Source organism: Nicotiana tomentosiformis, chromosome 6 (assembly GCF_000390325.3).
Source record: "Nicotiana tomentosiformis chromosome 6, ASM39032v3, whole genome shotgun sequence".
Classification (NCBI taxonomy): Eukaryota; Viridiplantae; Streptophyta; class Magnoliopsida; order Solanales; family Solanaceae; genus Nicotiana; species Nicotiana tomentosiformis.
The window spans coordinates 92505029-92517028 of NC_090817.1; positions in this window are offsets into that span (position 1 = coordinate 92505029).

Genomic DNA, 12000 nt, shown 5'->3' on the forward strand with positions numbered 1-12000 from the left:
GTTCTCCAATCCCAGGTCAGGCATGTAGAGTTTATTTCGGCGTGGCCTTCTTCGATTACTGTTTTAAAGAGTTGTACTACAGTCCCTGAGTTAAGTTCGTCATCCTCGACCAATGATCCCAAGTTTGCAAGGGCATCAGTCTCACTGTTCTGTTTCTGAGGTATGTGTTGTAAGGTCCACTCTTTTAACCGGTGCAAAGTTACCTCTAGCTTATCCAAGTATCTCTGCATTCGATCTTCTCGGACTTCGAAAGTTCTGTTGACTTGGTTTACCACAAGTAGAGAATCACATTTGGCCTCGATGACCTCTGCTCCCAAACTTTTAACTAGCTCGAGACCTACAATCATGGCCTCATATTCGGCCTCATTGTTTGTTAACTTCAAAGTTTTGATAGATTGTCTAATTATGTCACTCGTGGGTGGCTTCAAAACGATGCCCAGCCCAGATCCTTTTACATTCGAAGCGCCGTCTGTGAAGAGGGTCCATACCCCCGATGACGTACCCGATTATTATAACAGTCCCCTTTCGACCTCGAGCATGAGGGCTAGCATGAAGTCGGCCACGAAGTCTACCAAGATTTGAGATTTTATGGCCGTTCGGGGTTGATACTTGATATCATACCCGCTGATCTCGATGACCCATTTGTCTAGTCGACCCGAAAGTTCGGGTTTGTGCAAAATATTGCGAAGGGGATAGTTAGTTACAACACAAATTGGGTGGCATTGAAAATATGGTTTTAATTTCCTAGACCCGCTTATTAAAGCAAGCGCTAATTTTTCTAAGTGTGGGTACCGAGTCTCAGCCTCACCTAAGGTTCGACTAACATAGTAAACAGAGAATTGCGTACCTTGCTCTTCTCGAACTAGGACCCCACTTAACACTATTTTCGAGACTGCTAAGTATAAGTAGAGTTGCTCATCCACTATCAGGGTGTGAAGTAGCGGCGGGCTCGACAGGTATCATTTTACCTATTCCAAGGCTTACTGATATTCTGGGGTTCATGCAAAATTATTCTTCTTCCTAAGCAACGAGAAGAATCGGTGACTCCAGTCTGAGGACCTCGAAATGAATCGCCCCAGGGCGGCTATGTGCCAGGTTAGCCTTTGCACGGCCTTTACATTATCTATGACCTTGATATTCTTGATAGCTTGGATTTTATCGGGGTTAATCTCGATTACCCGATTGGACACCATGAAGCCGAGAAACTTGCCCGAGCCAACCCCTTATGCGCACTTTTCTGGGTTGAGCTTCATATTGTACTTCCTCAGTATATCAAAGGTTTCCTGCAAATGCTTTAAATGGTCCTCTTCTTGTAGGGACTTAACTAGCATGTCATCAATATAAACTTCCATAGATTTCCCAATTTTTTCTTCGAACATTAGATTTATTAGGCGTTGATAAGTTGCACCAGCAGTTTTTAGTCCAAACGGCATTACGTTATAACAATAGGTGCTGTATTTAGTGATGAACGAAGTCTTTTCCTGATCCTCCGTGTTCATATGTATTTGATTGTATCCGGAGTAGGCATCGAGAAAACTGAGAATCTCGTGACCGGCCATGGCATCGATCATGTGATAGATATTCAGCAAAGAAAAAGAATTCTTAGAGCAGGCCTTGTTCAAGTCCTTATCGTCTATGCACATTCAGAGTTTATTTACCTTATTCGAGACTACCACTACGTTTTCTAGCCATTCGGGATACTTTACTTCCCGAATGGATCATTTTTTGAGAAGTTTGGTTTCCTCTTCGTTGATGAAGGCATGTTTGATCTTGGATTGGGGCCTTCTTTTTTGCTTCACCTGGCGGAATTTTGGATCCAGAATCAACTTGTGAGTGGTAATTTCCAGCGGGATCCCTGTCATATCAAGGTGGGACCAGGCAAAAAACTCCATATTAGCTTTAAGGAATTGAATAAGTGTTTTCCTGAGCTCGGGAGTTAATCCCGTGCCCATGTATACCTTTCAATCGGGCAGATGCTCGATTAGTATGATTTGCTCCAGCTCTTCAACCGTTGATTTTGTGGCATCAGAATCATCGGAGATTATGAAGGATCGGGGGATCATATAGTCATTATTCTCATAAATTTCTCGTTCCTCCGGTTGGGCCGAGGCTAGCGACTGTGGTTGCTATTTGACTTCCAACTCTCCCTTTGAATTCGATCTTTTTGCTGATGAACGTGCTGATATCGGTGTCACCTCATCGATTGCAAACATCTCCTTGGTGGAAGGTTGCTCCCCATGCACTGTTTTGACTCCCTCCAACGTCGGGAACTTCATAACTTGGTGAAGGGTCGAAGGAACTACCCTCATGTTATGGATCCAAGGCCTTCCGAGCAGGGCGTTGTACCTCATGTAACCCTCGATTACATGGAACCTACCCTCATGGATGGTCCTGACCACGTTCACTGGCAAGATAATCTCACCTTTGGTGGTTTCACTCGCCATATTGAAGCCGTTAAGTACTCGAGTTGCGGGCACAATTTGATCTTGTAGGCCGAGCTGTTCTACCACCCTCTATTGAATAATATTGGTTGAGCTACCTGGATCAATCAAAACACGTTTTACTTGAACTTTATTCATAAGGATAGATATTACCAATGAGTCGTTATGAGGTCGTTTGATCCCTTCCGCATCATCACCGTTGAAAGACAAAGTCTCTTCTGGTAGGTAATCTCATGCTCTCTTTTCTCTTATGATCGTCACTTTGGTGCATTTAAATACTAGTCTTTGTGGAATATCGACCCCTCCTACGATCATGTGAATCAAGTGTTGTGGCTCTTCCTGCTCATTCTACTGATTTGAATCTCTGTTTTTAAAGTGATTCTTGGCTCGATCACTTAAGAATTCCCGAAGGTTCCCCTCGTGGAGCAATCGGTCTACTTCCTCCCTTAGTTGTCTGCAATCTTCTGTTTTATGGCCATGGGTACCATGATACTTGCATATTTGGTTGGGATTTATCTGGGTCGGATTGGTCTTTAGAGGTCGTGGCCATCTAGTATCTTTGATACGTCCAATGGCCGACACTATGGCGGAAGCATCTACGTTGAAGTTATATTCTAACAATCGAGGTGTTTCTTTAGATCCCGCATTACTATCAAAACCATTCTTGCTCATGAGCCCTCGGGAGCTCTTTTCTCGATCATTCCTTCTTTCATGCCGAATGGGGTTTCGTACAGGGCCATTATCTCTCCAATCTCCAACGTATGGCTGATATCGATCTCTGTTCGACCGCGATTCCCGGTTGAAATCTCTTTTAAATCTTTCCACGGGCATGTTAGGATACCGACCTTGATCTTCGAGCCCCCAATTGATCATCCTCGACCTTGATCTTCGACTGATACCGATTATGCACATCTGCCAAAGTGACAGTTGGATACTCGATAAAATTCTGTTTCAGTTATTGTGAAGCTACGGAACTTCAAGCATTGAGGCCTCGTGTAAAGGCTTGAACACCCCAATCGTCGGTGACCGGTGGCAAATCTATCTATTCCATTTGGAACCAAGACACAAATTCCCTGAGCATCTCGTTGTCTTTTTGTCTTACCTTGAAAAGGTCCAATTTTCTTATGGCTACCTTGATAGCTCCGGCGTGTGCCTTTACAAAAGAATCTACAAGCATAGCGAACGAATCAATAGAATTAGGTGGTAAGTTATGGTACCATATAATAGCTCCCTTCGATAGAGTTTCCCCGAACTTCTTCAGCAATACTGACTCAATCTCATCACCTTCCAGTCATTTCCCTTAATGGCGCACGTGTATGAGGTAACGTGTTCGTTTGGATCTGTTGTCCCATTATATTTCGGGATCTCGGGCATATGGAACATCTTGGGTATTTTCTTCAGAGTCACACTTGGGGGGAAAAGGTTTTTGGACAAACTTTTTGGAATCAAGTCCTTTCAACACCGGTGGTACCCCCGGGATTTGGTCGACCCTGGAATTTTAAGTTTCAACTTTCTTATCATTTTCCTCAATCCTTTTTCTCCTATTTCGATTTACTTTATCATATCCTCGAGCATCTTTATGATAGCAGGATTGGTCTCCGATTCTCCTCCATTCAATTTCTTTGATACCGATTCAGCTCTATGAATAATTTCTTGCGATGGATCGATCTCGATCCCACTTGGTGCACAATTTTGATTCTGAAGTTGTGCTATTGCAGTTTATTGAGTCTGCAACATTTCGAATATCATTTGAAGGCTAATCCTGCCTTCTCTACCGCCCTGTGCATTCTGATCAGCTATTCGAGCATCTTTGCGGACGCTATTTTTAGGATCAACGCCCAAATTCCCATTAATAGCAATATGGGAGCTGACGTCGATTGGATCCACGGCCAGAGCTCCATCGGGGTTTACTGGAGGTACTCAGTTTCCTGGGGCGTCTATATTTTCATTCTCGCCATAGAGACCAATGTCATCGTCTGTGTGTGGGTGCTACTTGAGAGTTTGACATGTTGATCCTGGAATCAAAGACATTTCAAAGAACAAGCGTAAAATTATGTGTGTTACGAAACATTGTACCAAACAATCACTATTATCGTTAGCCCCACGGTGGGCGCCAAACTATTTCCCTTTAAAATCGAATAACAATTAAACTTATAAGTGGTTTTAAGGACATATGATTTCACTTGGCACAAACTGATAAATGTCAGAATTAATACTAGGGATTAATTGTAAATAAAGCTAACCAATGTGATGAACAACCACGAACCTCGAGCTAGACCGCCCTCGAAGCAGCTAAATATGCTATTAAAGAGTATAGACTTTAACAACAGAGCTTGTAAGAGAAAATATGATATATTACCTTGTTAGAATGAATGTATGATGGTTACAAAATGATTAAGACCCTCTTTATATAGTAGAGGAATCATATTTAGGGTATAATTCTAATTGCATAAGTAAATCACATGATAGGCTAAATATCCGATCCTAACTCGATATGTGTCGAGATTCCTGCCACGATCCTCGCCCGATCACTGATATCTTGGCTTTCAGTTATTAGACGTAGCAGGCCTCCTTTGATCTTGCTCAATCTCTTTCTCGCTTCGGGTTCGAATTGACCTCGATCCCGATCGGCCATTGATCCACGAGCTTACCAATCCATCTCCATACCATGTTCCGATATAAATGGGGTAGGGCCTTGATCTTTCATCCCGATTTTAGTTAGTCGTATGAAATTAGGCAAGCCCGATTCTGACTGTATACACCTATTCCAGTTGATTTCAGGTCAAAATTGACTACTTTCGATTGGTTATTTTGGGTAGTTTTTAGTAGTGCATGAGAAATGAACGCACCTTAATGTGCTTGAACTGTGTTGAGATAGTGATTATCATTTAATGATTATCAAAATAGGGATATTATTATTGTTTAAATTGTAGAAGACGCTTTTGTTTGACCAAAAATATAGATCTTGGTTCTAAATAATTAGATTTAAATAAAGAAGAGTCAATCTTAGCTAATGATAATATCCTAAAAACAAATCTATCGGTTTTATGACAAATAACTTCTGTATTTGTCTAGATGGCAATGAATGTAAGCAATAATATCAGTATTCAATGATCCAAAAAGATGGAATATGGCATTAAATAGTAATAAAACAATAAATGGCATTTAAGTAAATAAGAATATGTGAGTCACCCGAAAAGGGGTGAGATATGTGGATATCCTTTCTGACAATAATAAATGATTGATGAGCCTTTTAAATACTCAGGTTATTCTTGGATCTAGTGGAAAGAATAGACAAGAATTTTAGCAAAAAGATTATTTTTCTATGATTGTAATAAGGCCAGATTCTCTCTATAAAGTCAAAGTGTTTTTTTACAAATGAATATCGCAGGTCCCCGATCATTGTATCTCTTTCTACTTATAGGGAACATGTTCCTAGAAACTCTAATAGTACAGGTGCAGAAAATATACACTAGAATATTCTCTTTACTGTCCTACCTTGAAACTAGCTGTTATAACTCTATTATGGATGCTCGACCTCGACATTGATCTTTGACGACTCCTCGACCTTGATTTTTGCTAACTCTTCGAGTGCAACCTCAATTGTTTCTAGAACCACTTCGACCTTAGAAGGGCCTTCATTGGAGTCGTATTGGCGACACATAGTAGCCTGTGAATGCCTCCTTAATGCTAACATGACTTAATAATATTTGAGATAATTTTTGACCCATACAATTGGTCCCTCCGCTTATTGAGGTCGTCCTTGCAGGTGAGCTTAATGAGCGGACAATATTATTTTCGGTCGAACTTATCGAGTAAGCTGCACAAGTTGTAATCGTCGCATCGAGCAGACCACGTGGCCTTCTGTGGGCCGTATGTTTCAAATATCTCGAGTTTCCCGGGCGATTTGTTGGAGTTATCTTGTCCAAGGAATAGAGTGATGTCATGACATCTAGCATCATTATGACGCATATTTCCGAATTGTTGCCTTGATTCCCGTGTGACCCTTGATTGGATATGCCGTTTCGATTCTTGTGCCAATTATGACGAGTCGTTTTTGGGTTTAGTGACATGATATCTATAAATTGTGGGTTTTGGACTCGATTTTGAAGTTTATTCCTCCTAACTTTCCAGAGAATCACCCTTCTTGCCATTTTATTCGCTAAACTTCCTTTCCTCACTCTGCTGTCTTACTCCATCTCCATTATTTCCTACTTGTTATTATCCTTTACTACTTTGCACCATGTCTAACTTACCATCAGACGCTGGTGAAGGGAGTTGTATTCCTCTTTTAGTTGTTGTGTTTCTTTCTCATGGGGAGTGTGCTTCTGCCATTGTTGATGATGTAGCATTCCCTTCAGTGGAGGAAACAATCCCCCGCAATCCTGACGCTAGGTCTGACCTTACCATATCACCTGAACTCAAGGCCAAATTCGGCCTTCCAACCATGTCGAACTGATCCCTGCTGGCGAGGATGTAGTACAAATTCATTGCCCCGGATACTGCGTGCTATACACTTATCCTTTCCTCATCGGGTTTTCATTCCCCCTTCTTCCATTGGTGGAGGAATTATGTCATCACTACTACCTCTACCCCGCTCAGCTTGCATCGTACGTCTATAAAATTATTAGGATGCAGACCAAATTTGCTGAGTTGCCCAGGGTCGAGCTGACATTGCAACATTTGGTTCATCTCTTCACCCCTAGCTTCTGTAGGGGACGATGTTGAAACTTCGCCATCGTGGAGGAAAATATTTGGTGGTGAAGACATACGATAAGGCCAGTCGCTAGTTCTGGCTTAATATTTTCTACGTGAGGACCAAGGACGTAGTGACTAACATTGATGGATTTCCAGAGACTTTGAATTACAAATGTAAGTGCTTGTTTTTTGTTTGCGTTCTTTTACTTACTTGGAGTTGGTTCAAGGACTTTTTCTTTCCTTGTAGCCAACATTTAGCCTCCCTTTCTAGTCACGCACATTTTTTATTGGTTCAAGCAAATCCTCCCCCACATCGTAGGGATCCGTGAAAGGCCGAGCTTCATCAAGAAGTTCAAACTGGTTCTTCCTTTGACAAGTAACTTTCCATGTTAGCCCGTGATCGTTCCATTTTTCATTGTATGTCGACTAGTTTTACTGACTTAGACATTTGTTTCTTTACCAGGCAGGATGTCTTCTAGAATGAGCCGGGAAAGGGTGCCATCCTTTCGGATGAAGGCTGATACCCCTTCGGCTTCTACCCCTATTGCGACTACTGTCGCTTCTATGCCGACCCCTTCCTCGGCCATCGCAGTCTAAGAACCTGCCCCTGTTCCGTCCCATGCTTCTGCTCCTCAACTCCTTTCACTGATTGATGAGGACGATGATCTCTCTCCTGATGACAGTAGTCTAGTGCCTCGTAAGAGGAGAGCCAGGGATGCAGGAGAAGAAAGGCCAGTAGCCGTCAACTTAGAAGAATATGACTTTGTTCTTCGAAAGACGGCCATAATGCATGTTGGAGAGAGAACCACAGTGGGCTCCAAGGTTCCGCACTTGTAGGATATCAACACAAGTGCTTCGATGCGTCCCGCGGGGGAGATGGTCGAGGGAGGGATGCATGATGACGACCTCACCCTTTCGACGTAAGAGGAGGCCTCGTCTTTTAGGTTCATAATGGAGGTCCCCTCCGCGGCTTATGTCAGAGAGAAGGCCGTTGCTGAAGAGGACGTCAGATCCGACTCCAATATGGATATGTACGATTTGAGGATGATGGACAAGGGACTCACTCAACTTGAGGTGAGTTTGGAAGGGGCTCCAGGACTATTACGATCCCAATGGATCATAATCTTCTTGTAAACACCAAGGAAGTAGTCCCTTCCCTCGATCCCATTTGTTTTGAGGTTGAGGGTACGACCCTCGAGAGGATAAATGACAGAACTTTATCGAATAACATTGATAGTCTTGCTCCACGGGTAAGTACGACTATCGTCTGTTCTTTTCCTCATGCTTTGATTTCTTTCGTAAGTACTAATTCCTTTTTCTTGGTTTGCAGGCGGTTATTATAGAGATTGAGAGTGCTCGCCGGGAGAAAAACTGTAAAGACATTTACTTGAAGATGAAGGAAAAGTATAAAACTTGCCTTGGGAAGTACTAAATGCTCTGGTGTCGGCTTCACGAAGGCGGCGACGTGCGGGTCCTCAGGGAGGACTTATAGAAGAGGGACGAGGAGATGATGCGGGTTGTGGAAAAATAAAACATCCTCAAAGGGATGTTAAGGAGCAAAGAGTAGGAGCTTGAGCTTAGCAGGGGCATAGAGGTCCAATGTAGCGATCTCCAAGCCCAAGCGGTCCAGCTGCAAGGCAACTCGAAGAATGCCAGTTTAAGGGGGAGGCTCTTAGTGGTGAGGTCGCCGAGAAACAGGAGGAGCTTGATAAGGCGGTGTCTACTCGGTCGGGGCCTTAGAGGAGGGTGGATTTCCTTGAAGTGGCAAACCAAACCCTTCATTCTGAGCGAGAAAATGATTTATCGACGGTAAGGTCTAAAGAATAACGGCTCGATGAAAGGATTGGGGGAGTTGGAGAAAGAGACCTCTGATCTTTATGATCAAGTTACCACTCTGGAGGCCAATAAGGTCAAACTACTTGTACAGCCTTCTTAATCTATGGCTTCTAGCTTTCCCAATGTTCCTTGTGAGTTGTATGAAGAGTGCATTCAAACCGAGGCCTGATTGGATGTGCTTCGATAGTTGCATGTGGAGGGCTCCGTACCTGCCGCAGACTTTGAGGATGCTTGGGTCAAGGCTTGTGAGGCTCAGGTTGCTTGTGGCTATGGCCCGACTACGCCTCGTCTTGGCGAAGAAGATAAGGACGATGAGGATGTTATAGTTCGGCTTGAGGATAAGGCCTGGTATTATTCTATTTACCTTCTGGGAAAGGAGGGAGAGGACGTCGAAGATCGAATCGTTGAGGATGTTGCGGGCCGTGATGGCGATGGACAACAGTAGTTTTGTTATAATTTTGTGTATTTTTGCTGGTGTCTTCAAGAGCCTTTGTAAGAAACCATTGTCTATAAATATCAAAATTTGTTTTTGCCTTAATTTGTACCTTTATTATTTGCCGTGGTTTTTTTCATGTACTTTGCATGTTTTGATCCTTCATACTTTTATTGTTGTTCTTATAAATATCAAAGTCTTTGGGTTGAATAGATATGGACTGAATTACCCCTCTACCCGTATAAGACGAGCATGTCTACAGACCGATTGGTTAGGTTTGAACTTGGTCGGACTTAGCTTTTTTGTTTGGTTAAGTTTAATCTTCGATTGAAACGTGGACGAGGGCCGATAGGTGTCATTCAAACTTGGTCGAATTTTAACTTCTTTAAATCTTAACCGAGGGCCAGTATGTGTTGTTTAAGCTTGGTCGAATTCTAACCTTGGTTAAGGTGCGGCTGAGGGCCGATAGGTATTATTCGTGCTAGGTTGAACTTAACCTTTTATTAATGTGAGGTCGAGGCCCAATAGGTGATATTCGAGCTGGGTCGAACTTAACCTTTCCTTAAATCATGGGCCGAGGGCTGATAGGGGTTATTCGAGTTGGTTCGAACTTAACCTTTTATTATATCACGGGCTGAGGGACGATATGTCTTGTTCGAGTTGGTTTAAAGTTAACCTTTTATTAATGTGAGACCGAGGGCTGATAGGTATTGTTCAAGCTGGGTCAAACTTAACCTTTGTTTAGGTGCACTCGAGGACCGATAGGTATTGTTCGAGCTGGGTCGAACTTAACCTTTGTTTCGGTGTGGCCGAAGGCTGATATATGTTATTCGAGCTAGGTCGAACTTAATATTTGTTTAGGTACGGCTGAAGGCTGATATGTGTTGTTCAAGCTGGGTCGAACTTACCTTTGTTTAGGTGCGGCCGAAGGCCGATAGGTATTGTTCGAGCTAGGTCGAACTTAACCTTTGTTTGGGTGCGGCCGAGGGTTGATAGTTATTGTTCGAGCTGGGTTGAACTTAACCTTTAAACAAAAGGTGTTCTAATAGACGTAAGTTTCTTATTACTTTTATGTTGTTTCTCTGATTCTAAGATTGGAGAAACTTATAGATTTTGAGCATTGGCTGGCGTTTTAGTCCTAGTCTATCTATCTAGTCCCTTCATTATTAGACTTGGAGAGTATTGAGGAGTCGAGCAATGAAAGATAAAAAAACAATTCCTCCCTCGCATACTTCGGCTCAAAGTGTTCCTTTTTTCGCATCGTTAAAAACCTCCTTGAGAAAACCCTAATGGGACAAAACTCAAGTAAGGGAAAACAAGTACGACTTGAGGACACCTCTTCTTTTTAAAAGTTGAAGTACTTGAGGTGGATAATGTTCCAATTGTTCGATAATTATTTTCCTTCCATTGTCTCTAATTGGAATGAACCCTTGTTTTCTTTGGCTGTAATTTTGTATAAGTTCGTCTCCAGTTTGCCTTCCCATGGGTCATTGCTCTCTTGCGTTTTAGCTTTGAGTACGTAGTCCCCGACTTTGAGTGGCTGGACTTTTTCTTTCTTGTTGTAATAATGTTCTGCTTGCTGCTTTTGGGTGACCATCATTAGGTATGCCATATCTCTTTGTTCATCGATCTTATCGAGTTCCTGCCTTCTACTCTCATCATTACTAGTACCGCTTTCGTAGGAGTACCTTAGGATGGGTTCTTCGACTTTCACTGGTATGACTTCTTTGCTCCCACAGATCAGAGAGTATGGTGACTCTCCTGTTCTAGTCTTCTGGGTAGTTCTATATGCCCACAATACTTCTGGGAGTATCTCCAGTCACAGTCTTTTGGGGTCTTCGAGATTTTTCTACATAATATTTAATATGGACTTGTTGGAGGATTCTGCTTACCCATTACTAGCCGGGTGATACGGGGTTGAAAGTGTCCTCTCAATATGCCATTTCTCGAAGAATTTGATGATTTTCTTTCCCCATGAAACCGGGGTCCGTTATCGCAGCTGATCTCCTTAGGTAGGCTGAATCGCCAGATGATGTTTCTCCAGATAAAGGTGATTACCACTTGTTCGCGTTTTTGGGTGAATGCTCCTACTTCCACCCATTTAGAGATATAGTCAGTTAAAACCAAAAGGGATCATACTTTACCTCGCCCTACTAGGAGGGGGCCCACGATGTCATTCCCCACTTGATGAACGACCAATGAAAGGTGACTGGGTGGAGATGTTTGCCTGCTTGGTGAATTATTGGGGCATGTTTTTGACATTGTCCGCATTTCTTCACGAATTTTGAAATGTCCTTTTTCATGGTAAGCCAGTGGTATCCTGCCCGAATGAGACACCTAACAAGTGCTTGATTTTCGGAGAGAGAGCCGTAATGTCTTTCATGAACTTCCTCGAGAACGCGTTGGGTTTGGTTTGGGCCCAAACATTTCTCCAGAGGGCCACCGCATTTCCTCTTGTACAGGTCGCTATGGAGGAGATTGTATCTAGTTGCTTTTATTCTCAACATTTTGGCTTCTTTTTTGTTGTTTGGGAGTGCGTCGTCCTACAAGTAGGAGATAATACAATTGCGCCAATCCCAAGTTAAGCTTACC